This window comes from Somniosus microcephalus, chromosome 15 (assembly GCF_052327205.1).
Source record: "Somniosus microcephalus isolate GS21.2 chromosome 15, FLI_Smic_1.0, whole genome shotgun sequence".
In the NCBI taxonomy this organism is placed as follows: domain Eukaryota; kingdom Metazoa; phylum Chordata; class Chondrichthyes; order Squaliformes; family Somniosidae; genus Somniosus; species Somniosus microcephalus.
The window spans coordinates 121,728,824-121,745,333 of record NC_141001.1 but is presented as its reverse complement, the minus strand read 5'-3'; the positions used below and the strand labels follow the sequence as shown (position 1 = coordinate 121,745,333).

Here is a 16,510-nt window from a genome sequence, read left to right as displayed (position 1 = left end):
TTGGGAAGCATTTAAAAGCCAGCAAACAATAACTAAAAGATTAATTAAGAAAGGGAAGATAGATTATGAAAGTAAACTAGCAAAAAATATAAAAACAGATAGCAAGAGTTTCTACAGCTATATAAAAAGAAAAAGGGTGGCTAAAGTGAACGTTGGTCCCTTAGAGGATGGGACCGGGAAACTAGTGGTGGGGACCATGGAGATGGCAAAGACGCTGAACAAATATTTTGTATCAGTCTTTACAGTAGAGGACACTAAAAATATCCCAACACTGGACAAACAGGGGGCAATGGGGGGGAGGAGCTAAACACGATTAAATTCACTAAGGAGATGGTACTCAGTAAAATAATGGGACTTAAGGCGGATAAATCCCCCGGACCTGATGGCCTACATCCTAGGGTCTTGAGAGAAGTGGCGGTAGGGATTGTGGATGCATTGGTGATTATTTTCCAGAACTCCCTGGACTCAGGAAAGGTCCCGGCAGATTGGAAAACTGCTAATGTAACACCCTTATTTAAGAAGGGAAGTAGACAAAAAGCTGGAAACTATAGACCAGTTAGCCTAACATCTGTGGTTGGCAACATGTTGGAGTCCATTATTAAGGAAACAGTAACAGAGCATTTGGATAAACATAATTTAATAGGACAGAGTCAGCATGGTTTTATGAAGGGGAAGTCATGTTTGACAAATTTGCTCGAATTCTTTGAGGATGTAACATACAGGGTGGATAAAGGGGAACCAGTGGATGTAGTGTATTTGGACTTCCAAAAGGCATTTGACAAGGTTCCACACAAAAGATTACTGATCAAGATAAGAAATCACGGGATTGGGGGTAATATACTGGCATGGGTGGAAGATTGGCTATCTAACAGAAAACAAAGAGTTGGGATAAATGGTTCATTCTCGGGCTGGCAATCAGTAATTAGTGGTGTTCCGCAGGGGTCAGTGCTGGGACCCCAACTCTTTACAATCTATATTAACGATTTGAAGGAAGGGACCGAGTGCAACATATCCAAGTTTGCCGACGATACAAAGATGGGAGGGAAAGCAGTGAGTGAGGAGGACATAAAAAACCTGCAAAAGGACATAGACAGGCTAAGTGAGTGGGCAGAGATTTGGCAGATGCAATATAATGTTGGAAAGTGTGAGGTTATGTACTTTGGCAGAAAAAATCAAAGCGCAAGTTATTATCTAAATGGAGAGAAACTGCAAAGTGTTACAGTACAAAGGGATCTGGGGGTCCTGGTGCATGAAACACAAAAAGTTAGTATGCAGGTGCAGCAGGTGATCAGGAAGGCCAATGGAATCTTGGCTTTTATTGCAAGGGGGATGGAGTATAAAAACAGGGAAGTCTTGCTGCAGTTATACAGGGTATTGGTGAGGCCACACCTGGAATACTGCGTACAGTTTTGGTTTCTATATTTAAGAAAAGATATACTTGCTCTCGAGGCGGTTCAGAGAAGGTTCACTCGGTTGATTCCGGAGATGAGGGGGTTGACGTATGAGGAAAGGTTGAGTAGGTTGGGACTCTACTCATTGGAGTTCAGAAGAATGAGAGGCGATCTTATCGAAACATATAAGATTGTGAGGGGGCTTGATCGGGTGGATGCGGTGAGGATGTTTCCACTGATGGGTGAGACTAGAACTAGGGGGCATAATCTAAGAATAAGGGGCTGCCCTTTCAAAACTGAGATGAGGAGAAACTTCTTCACTCAGAGGGTAGTAAATCTATGGAATTTGCTACCCCAGAGAGCTGCAGAAGCTGCAACATTAAATAAATTTAAAATGGAGAGAGACAGTTTCCTAGCAGATAAGGGAATTAGGGGTTCCGGGGGGCGGGCAGGGAAGTGGACGTGAGTCTAGATTCGAATCAGCCATGATCCTATTGAATGGCGGAGCAGGCCCGAGGGGCCGTATGGCCTACTCCTGCTCCTACTTCTTATGTTATGTACTTCTTATGTCCTGAATCGAAGTGCCAGACCTGCGCAGGCAGTAAGCTCCACCGTGGACTGGACATCCCATCGTCTACGACAAAAACTCATTGAGAATCTCAGCTGGATTCTATCTGTGAATCTGAGGCCAGAATCTCAGCAGCCGCCTAGCTGATGGGTCCATGGTCAATCCAGAAACTCCGACAAACCTGCTCCTTACTGCAGCGTCATAGTGTCAAGGACCTATAGTGAACATGCTTCATTGTTGCACTGTCTCAGGATCGAATACCCATTATCAAAGCATAATGCAGATTACACGGATCGTATTGTCACACTCAACAAAGCGTGAAATGGGAGCAACACGCACAAATAACCAAAAGGCTGTTGGGCAGAAGTTTGATCGGACTGGTGGCAGATGACATTTTCTCTCGGCTTTTCCTCCCCATTAGGTACGAGCTGCTTTTCAATTTGACACAAAGCAAAAGTATTTGAAAAAAGTCAAGAATCTGCAAGGTCAGGGAAACTATATTGGATACTGGAATAGTTCCAAATTGGCACAGGCACGACGACCGAATGGCCTCCTCCAGTGCCCCAATTTCTATGATTCCTTGACTTCTCTCTTTGAAGATCACGGATGCCCAACTGCAAATGCAAATAACAGTCCCAAGCAACTGCCCTCAGATCTCACTGTGCAAACCCTCTGAGGAATGGTGATTCTACCATGACTATCTCTGTTGATATAAAGAAAGACTTGCATTTCTATTGTGCCTTTTCCGGCCTTAGGACATCCCAAAGTACTTCACAGCCAATGAAATACATTCAAAGTGTAGACATGGTTGTAATGTGGGAAGCGCGGCAGCCAATTTGTGCACAGCAAGCTCCCATGAACAGCAATGTGATAAAGACCAGATAATCTGTTTTCCTGGTGTTGGTCGAGGGATGACTACAAGCAGGTTGCCAAGATCGGTACAGGAGAGCCATGCAGTAGGTCTTATTCGGACGGAGACGCCACGAGGACTGAGTAGGCAATCCCGTGGATTGCGTGATGATGTCATCGCGTTCTTCCCACGCTTGGGTAGTCACGTGACTTGCGTGATGACGTCATCGTGTTTGCCCGCGCTTGGGACGGTCACGTGATGTGCGACGTGACATCATCGTGTTTGCCCGCTGTGGTAAACCACTGTTATACCTGTCTGTATGTGTATGTGTATTCCACTAGGTACAGGTCTGGACATTCCTCGGCTGACTCCTCCCACTATTCCAGGTATATAAGTGACTACCTCCCAGTCCCTTAGTATTCTGGACGGGTCGACAACTCGAGACAAGACCTTCATTCTTTAGTTAATAAAAGCCTGGTTGTTACTCGCTTAACCTCAGTCTTTTGAGTAATTGATGGCGCATCACCCGCGTCATCGCGTTCGCCCGCGTCATCGCGTTAAAGAGAATTATGTCCGGTAAGAAAGGGACACTCGGTAGTACCGCTACAAAATCATGCTTGACTAATCTACTGGAATTTTTTGAGGATGTAACTGGTAAAATAGATAAGGGAGAACCAGTGGATGTGGTGTATTTGGACTTTCAGAAGGCTTTCGATAAGGTCCCGCATAAGAGATTAGCGTGTAAAATTAAGGCACATGGGATTGGGGGCAAGGTATTGACTTGGATAGGGAACTAGTTGGCAGACAGGAAGCAAAGAGTTGGAATAAACAGGTCTTTTTCTGAGTGGCAGGCAATGACTAGTGGGGTACCGCAGGGATCGGTCCAAGGACCCCAGCTATTCACAGTATATATTAATGACCTAGACGAGGGAACTAGATGTAATATCTCCAAGTTTGCAGATGACACAAAGCTGGGTGGGCGTGTGTGCTGTGAGGAGGATGCCGAGAAACTCCAGGATGATTTGGACAGGTTGAGTGATTGGGCAGAAGCATGGCAGATGCAATATACTGTGGATAAATGCGAGGTTATCCAATTTGGTGTCAAAAACAGGAAGGCAGATTATTATCTGAATGGCAATAGATTGGGAGAAGGGGAAGTGCAACGAGACCTGGGTGTCCTTGTGCACCAGTTGCTGAAGGTAAGCATGCAGGTGCAGCAGGCGGTTAAGAAGGCAAATGGTATGTTGGCCTTCGTAGCGAGAGGGTTTGAGTACAGGAACAAGGATGTCTTGCTGCAGTTGTACAGGGCCTTGGTGAGACCACACCTTGAGTATTGTGTGCAGTTTTGGTCGCCTTATCTGAGGAAGGATGTTCTTGCCATGGAGGGAGTGCAGCGAAGATTCACCAGGCTGATACCTGGGATGGCAGGAATGACGTATGAGGCGAGATTGGGTCGATTGGGCTTATACTCGCTAGAGTTCAGAAGAATGAGAGGGGATCTCATTCAAACTTATAATATTCTAACAGGACTAGACAGACTAGATGCAGGAAGGATGTTCCCGATGGCCGGGGAGTCCAGAACCAGGGGTCACAGTCTAAGGATAAGGGGCAAGCCATTTAGGACTGAGATGAGGAGGAATTTCTTCACCCAGAGAGTGGTGAACCTGTGGAATTCTCTACCACAGAAGGCAGTAGAGGCCAATTCATTAAATATATTCAAGAAGGAGTTAGATATATTTCTTAAGGCTAAAGGGATCAAGGGATATGGGGAGAAAGCAGGGACAGGGTACTGAGTTTGGATGATCAGCCATGATCTCATTAAATGGCGGAGCAGGTTCGAGGGGCCGAATGGCCTACTCCTGCTCCTATCTTCTATGTTTCTATGTCACTGCCCTTGAAAAGGAAATTCTTTGTAAAGCACCTTGGTGTGTTTCCGAGATATATTAAAAGGCACTTTATAAATGCAGTTCTTTCTAACATGTGGATTTTGACTTATTAAGTCACTGTTAATCAGTCGCCCAGCTAACGACCCGTTAAATTATACTCTTGGTAATGGTTGGGGCTGAGTTCTGTTAATATTGGATGAGACGTTAAACCGAGGCCCCGTCTGCTCTCTCAGGAGGATGTAAAAGACCCCATGGCACTATTTTGAAGAAGAGCAGGGGAGTTCTCATTAAAGAACTATTTGATTGTTTCTCCTGAAGTCGAACTTGATTATTAAGTAGGCATTCGTCCAATACCTACATCGGTGAACCCGAATACCTACAATTGGTGACCCCGTCTCCGTGAACGTTTTTCACGGAAGAAGCGCACAGCCTGAACCCCCGTCTCTGTGACCGTTTTCACAGAAGTTGAACAACAACCGACGAACACCAATTCCTACAATTGGTGACCAACGACGTGAGGGCGGGAGCTCATCAATACCTACATTGGTGACCCCGTTTTTCGTGAACATTTTTCACGAAAGCAGCGCAGCCGGACCCCGATTTTTCGTGAACGTCTTTCACGAAAGAAGCACGCCTGGAAGCTGCAGCCGTTTCGTTCAGCTACCGCATCACTGGGAGCAACAACCGCCCTCGTGCTTTATCCTGGTAGAAGCCCCGTTCGCCTTGTGCAACATCGATACGGCGCAGACCACGTACCTGGATATGGTCTCCGTTTTCGACAGCTCTACCGACTTTCGGAGCGTCAGCCTCTTCAACAACCCCACGGCAGAACAGCAAGTATAACACCCTCACAGTGCGGGTACAGCACATTTACGGGCTCACAAGATCGGAACGCGCCCCGGCAGAGAGGCCACAAGGACTCAGTCCTCGCAAACCACCCCTCGAAACCCACGAGGACTCGCCCCTCGCAATCCACGAGGATTCGCCCCTCGCAACCCACGAGGACTCGCCCCTCGCAACCCATGAGGACTCGCCCCTCGCAAACCACGAGGACCTATCCCCCGCTGACGCCGCACCAGCCCGTCAGCCTGCTGATCTGTCTTTTCTACCACGCTTTTCGGTGCGACGGCGAAGCGTTGCCGCCCTCCCGGCAGTTTTTCCCCCTACTGCAATCAACAACAACTAGAAGCGTTGCCGCCCTCTCTACAGTTTTCCCCTCAACTAAAGCAAACATCTACTGACGCTGCGACCATCGAGGATGGGTCCAACGGGCATCCCGCGGCCGCAATCGGCCACGTGAAAACTGCTGTCATCACCGATCACTGATCAACGCAGCAACGGTTCACTCTCTTCTGTGTTACCATAGTAGCACTACGGCACGCACCGTTCCGTGCATTCCCGACTTATGCCAACCCAAGTACGACCACCCGCCAGCCCACCAGCCACCCAACAGTCTCCGCCTCGAGGCTACAGGAGTCGTTCAGACAGGCTCGTCAGACCACCTCACCGTTTGACGCCGTCCGTTAAAGCGAATTCTGGGGGGGGTGCATGTAGCGGTACCACTGAGTGTCCCTTTCTTACTGGACATAATTCTCTTTAACGCGATGACGCGGGCGAACGCGATGACGCGGGTAAACGCAATGACGCGGGCAAACGCGATGACGTCACGTCGCACATCACGTGACCGTCCCAAGCACGGGCAAACACGATGACGTCATCACGCAAGTCACGTGACTACCCAAGCACGGGAAGAACGCGATGACGTCATCACGCAATCCACGGGACTGCCTACTCAGTCCTCGTGGCGTCTCCGTCCGGATAAGACCTACTGCATGGCTCTCCTGTACCGATCTCGGCAACCTGCTTGTATTCATCTGTTCCTGCATTAAATAACTATCTGATTGTTTCTCCTGAAGTCGAACTCGATTATTAAGTAGGCATTCGTCCAATACCTACATCGGTGAACCCGAATACCGACAATTTACCTTTTGTAAATCCATGTTGACTTTGTCCGATCCTGCCACTGTTTTCCAAGTGCTCTGCTATTATATCTTTTATAATGGACTCTAGCATTTTCCCCACTACCGATGTCAGGCTTACCGGTCTATAATTCCCCGTTTTCTCTCTACCACCTTTTTTGAATAGTGGGGTAACATTAGCTACCCTCCAATCCATGGGTACTGTTCCAGAGTCTATAGAATTTTGGAAAATGACCAGCAATGCATCTACTATTTCTAGGTCCACTTCCTTAAGTACCCTAGGATGTAGATTATCAGGCCCTGGGGATTTATCGGCCTTCAATCCCATCAATTTCCCTAACACCATTTCCCTACAAATACTGATTTCATTCAGTTCCTCCCTCTCATTAGACCCTATGTTCCCCGACATCTCTGGGAGGTTATTTGTGTCCTCCTTTGTGAAGACAGAACCAAAGTATGTATTTAATTGGTCTGCCATTTCTTTGTTCCCCATTATAAATTCCCCTGATTCTGATTGCAAGGGGTGTACGCTTGACTTCACCATTCTTTTTTATGTAGACAGCAAGATCCCACATATTGCAGTGAGATGAAGGATCTGTTGATGTTGTTTTGGGGAAGAATGTTGACTGTATTAACCCATTCTTCTTCAGATTGTGCTATGGGATCTTCAACATCCACTTCTTCAACCATTGGAGAGAGCCTCGGTTTAACACTTCTTCTGAAAGATGGCACCTCCGACAGTGCAGCACTCCCTCAGTACTGTCCCTCTGACAGTGCAGCACTCCCTCAGTACTGCTCCTCCGACAGTGCGGCACTCCCTCAGTACTGCTCCTCCGACAGTGTAGCGCTCCCTCAGTACTGTCTCTCTGACAGTGTAGCGCTCCCTCAGTACTGTCTCTCTGACAGTGCAGCACTCCCTCAGTACTGCCCCTCTGACAGTGTGGTGCTCCCTCAGTACTGTCTCTCTGACAGTGCAGCACTCCCTCAGTACTGCCCCTCTGACAGTGTGGTGCTCCCTCAGTACTGTCTCTCTGACAGTGCAGCACTCCCTCAGTACTGCCCCTCTGACAGTGTAGCGCTCCCTCAGTACTGTCTCTCTGACAGTGCAGCACTCCCTCAGTACTGCCCCTCTGACAGTGTGGTGCTCCCTCAGTACTGTCTCTCTGACAGTGCAGCACTCCCTCAGTACTGCCCCTCTGACAGTGTAGCGCTCCCTCAGTACTGCCCCTCCGACAGTGCAGCACTCCCTCAGTACTGTCTCTCTGACAGTGCAGCACTCCCTCAGTACTGCCCCTCCGACAGTGCAGCACTCCCTCAGTACTGTCTCTCTGACAGTGCAGCACTCCCTCAGTACTGCCCCTCTGACAGTGTGGTGCTCCCTCAGTACTGTCTCTCTGACAGTGCAGCACTCCCTCAGTACTGTCTCTCTGACAGTGCAGCACTCCCTCAGTACTGCCCCTCCGACAGTGCGGCACTCCCTCAGTACTGCTCCTCCGACAGTGTAGCGCTCCCTCAGTACTGCCCCTCTGACAGTGCAGCACTCCCTCAGTACTGCCCCTCTGACAGTGCAGCACTCCCTCAGTACTGCCCCTCTGACAGTGTGGTGCTCCCTCAGTACTGCCCCTCCGACAGTGCGGCACTCCCTCAGTACTGTCTCTCTGACAGTGCAGCACTCCCTCAGTACTGTCCCTCTGACAGTGCAGCACTCCCTCAGTACTGCCCCTCTGACAGTGCAGCACTCCCTCAGTACTGCTCCTCCGACAGTGCAGCACTCCCTCAGTACTGTCTCTCTGACAGTGCAGCACTCCCTCAGTACTGCCCCTCTGACAGTGCAGCACTCCCTCAGTACTGCTCCTCCGACAGTGTAGCACTCCCTCAGTACTGCCCCCCTGACAGTGCAGCACTCCCTCAGTACTGTCTCTCTGACAGTGCAGCACTCCCTCAGTACTGCCCCTCCGACAGTGCAGCACTCCCTCAGTACTGCAGTGGGAGTGTCAACATACGAACATACAAATTAAGAGCAGCAGTCGGCCACTCGACCCCTCGAGCCTGCTCCGCCATTCAATAAGTTCCTGGCTGATCTGATGACTCCACATTCCCGCCTACCCCCGATAACCTTTCACCCCCTTGCTTATCAAGAATCTATCTACCTCTGCCTTAAAAATATTCAAAGACTCTGCTTCCACCGCCCTCTGAGGAAGAGAGTTCCAAAAACTCACGACCCTCTGAGAGAAAAAAATTATCCTCATCTCTGTCTTAAATGGGCGACCTCTTATTTTTAAACAGTGACCCCCTAGTTCTAGATTCTCCCACAGGAGGAAACATTCTCTCCACATCCACCCTGTCCAGACCCCCCAGGATCTTATATGTTTCAATCAAGTCACCTCTTATTCTTCTAAACTCCAGCGGATACAAGCCTAGCCTGTCCAACCTTTCCTCATAAGACAACCCGCCCATTCCAGGTATTAGTCTAGTAAACCTTCTCTGAACTGCTTCCAACGTATTTACATCCTTCCTTAAATAAGGAGACCAATACTGTACACAGTGCTCCAGATGTGGTCTCACCAATGCCCTGTATAACTGAAGCATAACCTCCCTACTTTTGTATTCAATTCCCCTCGCAATAAACAATAACATTCTATTAGCTTTCCTAATTACTTGCTGTACCTGCATAGTAACCTCTTGTGATTCATGCACTAGGACACCCAGATCCCTCTGCATCTCCGAGCTCTGCAATCTCTCACCATTTAGATAATATACTCCTTTTTTATTCTTCCTGCCAAAATAGACAACTTCACATTTTCCCACATTATACTCCATTTGCCAGATCTTTGCCCACTCACTTAACCTATCTATATCCCTTTGTAGCCTCCCTAAGTCTTCTTCACAATTTACTTTCCTACCTATCTTTGTGTCATCAGCAAATTTAGCAACCATACCTTCGGTCTCTTCATCCAAGTCATTGATATAAATTGTAAAAAGTTGAGGCCCCAGCACTGATCCCTGTGACACACCACTCGTTACATCTTGCCAACCAGAAAATGACCCATTTATGTCTATTCTCTGTTTCCTGTTAGCTAGCCAATCTTCAATACATATTACCCCCTACACCATGAGCTTTTATTTTCCGCAATAACCTTTGATGTGGCACCTTATCAAATGCCTTCTGGAAATATAAGTACAATACATCCACTGGTTCCCCTTCGTCCACAGCACATGTTACTTCCTCAAAGAACTCCAATAAATTGGTTAAACATGATTTCCCTTTCAGAAAACCATGTTGACTCTGCCCGATTACCTTGAACTTTTCTAAGTGCCCTGCTATAACATCTTTAATAATAGCTTCTAACATCTTCCCTATGACAAATGTTAAGCTAACTGGCCTGTACTTTCCTGCTTTCTGTCTCCCTCCCTTTTTGAATACAGGAGTTACATTCGCTATTTTCCGATCTAATGGAACCTTCCCTGAATCTAGGGAATTTTGGAAAATTAAAACCAACGCATCAACTATCTCACTAGCCACTTCTTTTAAGACCCTAGGATGAAGTCCATCAGGACCCGGGGACTTGTCAGCCCGCAGCTCCAACAATTTGCTCAGTACCACTTCCCTGGTGATTGGAATTTTCTTGAGTTCCTCCCTCCCTTCCATTTCCTGATTTACAGCTATTTCTGGGATGTTACTTGTATCCTCTATAGTGAAGACCGATGCAAAATACCTGTTCAATTCAACTGCCATCTCCTTATTTTCCATTATTAATTCCCCAGACTCACTTTCTATAGGACCAACACTCACTTTGTTAATTATTTTCTTTTTAAAATATCTATAGAATCTCTTGCTATCTGTTTTTATATTTCTAGCTAGCTTTCTCTCGTACTCTAATTTTTCTCTCATTAATCTTTTAGTCATTCTTTGCTGTTTTTTATATTCTGTCCAATCTTCTGACCTGCCACCCATCTTTGTGCAATTATATGCTTTTTCTTTAAGTTTGATACTACCTGTATCTTTATCTTTTTTAGTTAACCACGGATGGTGGGTCCACCCCTTGGAATTTTTCTTTCTCGTAGGAATGTATATATTCTGTATATTCTGAAATATCCCCTTAAATGTCTGCCACTGCATCGCTATGAGCTATGCTATCATGCCCTCATAATTGCCCTTATTTAAGTTTAAAATACTAGTCTTGGACCCACTCTTCTCTCTCTCAAATTGAATGTAAAATTCAATCATATTATGATCGCTGCTACCTAGGGGCACCTTCACTGAGGTCATTAATTAATCATATCTCATTGCACAATACCAGGTCTAGTATAGCCTGCTCGCTGGTTGGCTCCAGAACGTGCTGTTGTAAGAAACTATCCCTCGAGCCTGCTCCGCCATTCAATGCGATCATGGCTGATCATCCAAATTCAGTACCCTATTCCTGCTTTCTCCCCATATCCCTTGATCCCTTTAGCCTTAAGAAATATATCTAACTCCTTCTTGAATATATTTAATGAATTGGCCTCCACTGGCTTCTGTGGTAGAGAATTTCACAGGTTCACCACTCTCTGGGTGAAGAAATTCCTCCTCATCTCAGTCCTAAATGGCTTACCCCTTATCCTGAGACTGTGACCCCTGGTTCTAGACCCCTTCTACAAAAGGTTGCGGCTAGCAGCATTATAATAAAAAAGAAATTGGTGTCGCTGCGACGGGGTTTTGTTTTCAATATTCATTTCAAGTACAAAGTGCTCAGTGGGCCATCTGCCGTTTCAAATCAAGGCGTCAGATCAGTGGGTGACCACACAATACTCCAAACTGGTGCCATGTTAATTGTTCAACATTCAGGACTAACACGTGCGGACGGCGGTTTCTGGGGACGTGTTTCAGACCAACACACATTTCATTTCATGTGCTGGGTGATAGAACCCACTGAGCTCAGGGAATGGGGCGAAACGGGCCGTTAAACACCAGCTCGCCACGTTCACTCGTGAAATGAAGGCAACGTCCTTAATTGTGAAGCAGGCATTCAGTCAGCTCGAGGCAGAGGGTGACAGACGGAAACAAAGAGTGAGCGGTCAGCAGCGATGGCGAGGAAACTCATTAACTGGCTCAGTGTCTTTCACATCCACAAGTTGCAGCTCAGCCCAGCGAAAATACTCCTGGGACAGAGGTTGATTCAAATGTTCAATTCTTGAATGACGACCCTTCGTCACTGAGGTGACAGAGAATCCTGCAACCTCGGAACGAAGAGAGAATGGGGGTGGAGCCCCGAGCACAATGCTCAGACCAACTATTCTTTCTGTTGGTGTCAGCTGTGGCTCAGTGGGCAGCACTCTCTCGCCTCTGGGTCAGAAGGTCGTGGGATCAAATCTCACTCCAAAGACTTGAGCACAAAAATCCAGGCAGACATTCCCAGTGCTGTACTGAGGGAGCGCCGCACTGTCAGAGGGGTAGTACTGAGGGAGCGCTGCACTGTCGGAGGGGCAGTACTGAGGGAGCGCTGCACTGTCGGAGGGGCAGTACTGAGGGAGTGCCGCACTGTCGGGGGGCAGTACTGAGGGAGCACCGCACTGTCGGAGGGGCAGTACTGAGGGAGAGCTGCACTGTCGGAGGGGCAGTACTGAGGGAGCGCTGAACTGTCGGAGGGGCAGTACTGAGGGAGTGCTGCACTGTCGGAGGGGCAGTACTGAGGGAGAGCTGCACTGTCGGAGGGGCAGTACTGAGGGAGTGCTGCACTGTTGGAGGGCCAGTACTGAGGGAGTGCTGCACTGTCGGAGGGGCAGTACTGAGGGAACGCCGCACTGTTGGAGGGCCAGTACTGAGGGAGCGCTGCACTGTCGGAGGGGTAGTACTGAGGGCGCGCTGCACTGTCAGAGGGGCAGTACTGAGGGAGCACTGCACTGTTGGAGGGGCAGTACTGAGGGAGTGCTGCACTGTCGGAGGGGCAGTACTTTTAGCGTCCCAAAAAGGTTAGAGCCCCTGTTCCCAAAATTCAATGGTAGTGCCCCAAGCACGAGGCGGGGCGCTACTGCAAGCTCTCCCCCTCTCTCTTGGGGCGCTCACAGGGAATATCGTGGTGTTACGTACAGCAGTGCCACACGCGTCTACATGTAGTGCCGCGGTATGGCAAGCCTCCCTCCCCGATTAAAGGAGGGGCCTAGCGGAGCGTGACCCGGGGCCCAGCTGGGTTACCGGGGAGCGGGGTGCCGGCAAAAGAGCCCGGCACTCAAGAGGGGACGGCGGGATGGGGGGGGGGGGGGTGCAGGTGCTGGCAGACGGCCAGCAAACAAAATGGCCGCCCAGCACCTCCACTTTAATTATCGCCGCGTCACCCACACGTCCGCCCCCCTGACCCTCTCAGACATAGCGTCCAGCGGTAGGTCAGAGGGCATGAGCCAAATTTGCGGTTGGGGCGTGAGTGGGGTGCTGCGCATGGTGATGACATCATCGCCAGAGGAGCAGCGCCGCGGTGAGCTACCAGCTACCGGGCGCTAGTTGCTTTGCGCCCCGTCAGCGCCCCCTAACGGGTTGCGCAAAGCTATTGAATTTTTCCCCCTTAAAGTTTTGTGGGGTACGGTAGCGTAGTGGTAATGTCACTGGAGTAGTAACCCAGAGGCCATGGGGCCATAAATATGCGATAGTCACTAATACATCCAATAGGGAATTCAGGAGAAACTTCTTTACCCAGAGAGTGGTGAGGCCTGGATTAATGATTTGGAGACATGAGTTCAACTCCCACTATGGCAGCTGGGAAATTTAAATAAAGTTAATTAAATAAAAAGCTAGTGTCATTAATGGTGACCATAGAACTGCTGGGTTGTTGTAAAAACCCATCTGGTTCACTAATGTCCTTTAGTGAAGGAAATCTGACTCCAGACTCCCAGCAATGTGGTTGATTCTTAACTGCCCTCTGAAATGGCCCAGCGAGACACTCGGTCGTACCAAACCGCTACAAATGAGAGTGATTGAAGAAGGTGGCTTATCACCACCTTCTCAATATTGTAAATGCTGGCTTGCCAGCGACGTCCACGTCCCATGAACAAATAAGATTACAAAAGGGTTCGATACAGTAGACGTAGAGAAGATGTTTCCACTTGCGGGGGAGACCAGAACTAGGGGCCATCAATATAAGAGAGTCACTAATAAATCCAATCGGGAATTCAGGAGGAACTTCTTTACCCAGAGAATAGGGAGAATGTGGAACTCGCTACCACAGGGAGTGGTTGAGGCGAATATAGTATAGATACATTTAAGAGGAAGCTGGATAAACACATGAGGGAGAAAGGAATAGAAGGATATCCTAATGGGGTGAGATAAAGAGGGGTGGGGGGAGGCTGGCGTGGAGCGTAAAGACCGACACAGAGCAGTTGGGCAGAATGGCCTGTTTCTGGGCTGTACATTCGATTTTCAAACTTGCTGGCAAAGCTGGGATTTATTAGCGATCCCTCGTCCCTGACACCTCACGTCCTAGCTCACCACCCATTCCTTTCATCTATTTTTTGCTCCTCCCATCTCTGTGAAGGAGCATTATAGGCACTGTGTAAAGGAAAGCTGCTATTGCTGCTTTATCATTTCGCACAGTAGAACCAGAGGACACGGCCTGCGCTTGAAGGGGGGAAAGTCAAAACTAACCTGCGGAAACAGTATTCCAGTGAACGAGCGGTCAATCTATGGAACAGGCTCCCTGGGGAGACGGTGGGAGCAGTTAGTGTCGATTCATCCAAATGCAAATGAGATCGATATCTCTCAGAAAGTAATATTTTGGGATCCAGTATGTGAGTAATTTGAGACATGACGTGAGGTGAGTGTAGCGAGCTCGGGAGGAACAGATGACTTTGGACCTCTGGTTCACGAAGCTCTCCACCACTGGGGGTTTTCCTCACCTCATGCCTGGGTCTGTTGTAGACTCACTGATAGAGATTGATCGCTGTGATTGGTCAACAACTCCATTATCATTGGATCGTGGGACTCCCAGGATGGAAGAAGGTGAACGAGATGGACCCTGGTCATTTTATGTCCAGCAATTGATATAGAATCATTGAATGATGCAGCACAGGAGGAGGCCATTCGGCCCATCGTGCCTGTGCCGGCTCTTTGAAAGAGCTCTCCAATTAGTCCCACTCTTTCCCCATAGCACTTTCCCTGAAAATTTTTCCCCTTCAAGTATTTATCCAATTCCCTTTTGAAAGTTATTATTGAATCTGCTTCCACCGCCCTTTCAGGCAGCGCGTTCCAGATCACAACAACTCGCTGCGTAAAAAAACATTCCCCTCATCTCCCCTCTTTGGATCTTCTGCCAATCACCTTAAATCTGTGTCCTCTGGTTCTCGACCCTTCTGCCAATGGGAACAGTTTCTCTCTATCTACTCTGTCCAGACCCCTCATGATTTTGAACACCTCTATCAAATCTCCTCTCAATCTTCTCTGCTCCAAGAACAACCCCAGCTTCTCCAGTCTATCCACGTAACTGAAGTCTCAGTACTGTAACTTTGTGCATTTTAAATTCGATGTCATGCACATTATCAGCTTCCCCCAGATGCCGGTGAATGAACCGCCTGCTGTGGAACACAGTAACGCAAAGCATTGTCCCCAATTCGACATCAGCCAACAAGACTGCAACACGCGGTCTCACTGGGCTGGAGAGGAACAACGAAAAGTACAGCAAGGTTACTCCCTCCCGATCACTATCCACTAACTCACACTGGACAGTGTGTGAGTGTTAGCCTGGATTTTTGCGCTCAAGTCTCTGGTGCGGGACTTGAACCCACAACGTTCGGAGCAACAGAGGTGAGAGTGCTGCCCACTGAGCCACGACTGACACAACAGTTTAAAATTCACAGAACAAAGGAACAGGACGAAGCCACTCCAAACCTGCCCTGCCATTTTGTTCGAAGGGGCTCAATGATATAAGGAAGACCAGCCCTATTGACAGGAGTTCATGGTGTAAGCAAGGGCTGGAGGGTGCAATGCTGATCCCATGGCATTATTTGGAAAAAATAGCAGGGGAGTTCTCCCCGGTGTCCTGGGGCCAATATTTATCCCTCAATCAACATCACTAAAACAGATTATCTGGTCATTATCACATTGCTGTTTGTGGGAGCTTGCTGTGTGCAAATTGGCTGCCACGTTTCCTACATTCCAACAGTGACTACACTTCAAAAGTACTTCATTGGCTGTCAAACACATTAGGACGTCCTGAGGTGGTGAAAGGCGCTGTAGCTCTTTCTTTCTTTTCATCTGAGGCGGATATTAGGTTGATTTCTGGAGCAATGTAGAGGGAGTCTCACCTTGCATCAAGCGTGTGCTACACCTGATCTGGGAGTGGTGAAGCTCAGAACTGAACCCAGTTACTCCAGGTGGGGTCTGACCAGAGCTTGGTGCAGCTGGAACTTAACCTCCACCCCTTTGTTTTCCAGCCCTTGAGGTAAAGGCCAACATTCCATTAGCTTTTGAATTATTTTTTGTACTTATCCACTAGCTTTACTGAAGTCGACATGGATTGATGTAGTCTACATGGACTTCAGTAAGGCTTTTGACAAAGTCCCGCATGGGAGACTGGTCAAGAAGGTAAGAGCCCATGGGATCCAGGGCAATTTGGCACATTGGATCCAAAATTGGCTTAGTGGCAGGAGGCAGAGGGTGATGGTCGAAGGTTGTTTTTGTGACTGGAAGCCTGTGTCCAGTGGTGTACCGCAGGGATCGGTGCTGGATCCCTTGCTGTTTGTCGTGTACATTAATGATTTAGATATGAATGTAGGAGGTATGATCAGTAAGTTCGCAGATGACACGAAAATTGGTGGAGTGGTAAATAGCGAGGAGGGAAGCCTCAGGCTACAGGACGATATAGACCGGATGG

At 48.3% G+C, this 16,510-nt stretch overlaps 1 protein-coding gene across 1 annotated transcript in view; it reads right to left on the bottom strand.

Annotated features, from left to right (window-relative positions):
- The window catches only part of LOC147107196 (polypeptide N-acetylgalactosaminyltransferase 18-like), a 729,889-nt gene that overhangs the window by 534,513 nt on the left and 178,866 nt on the right, over nt 1–16,510 (bottom strand). The window lies entirely within an intron of this gene.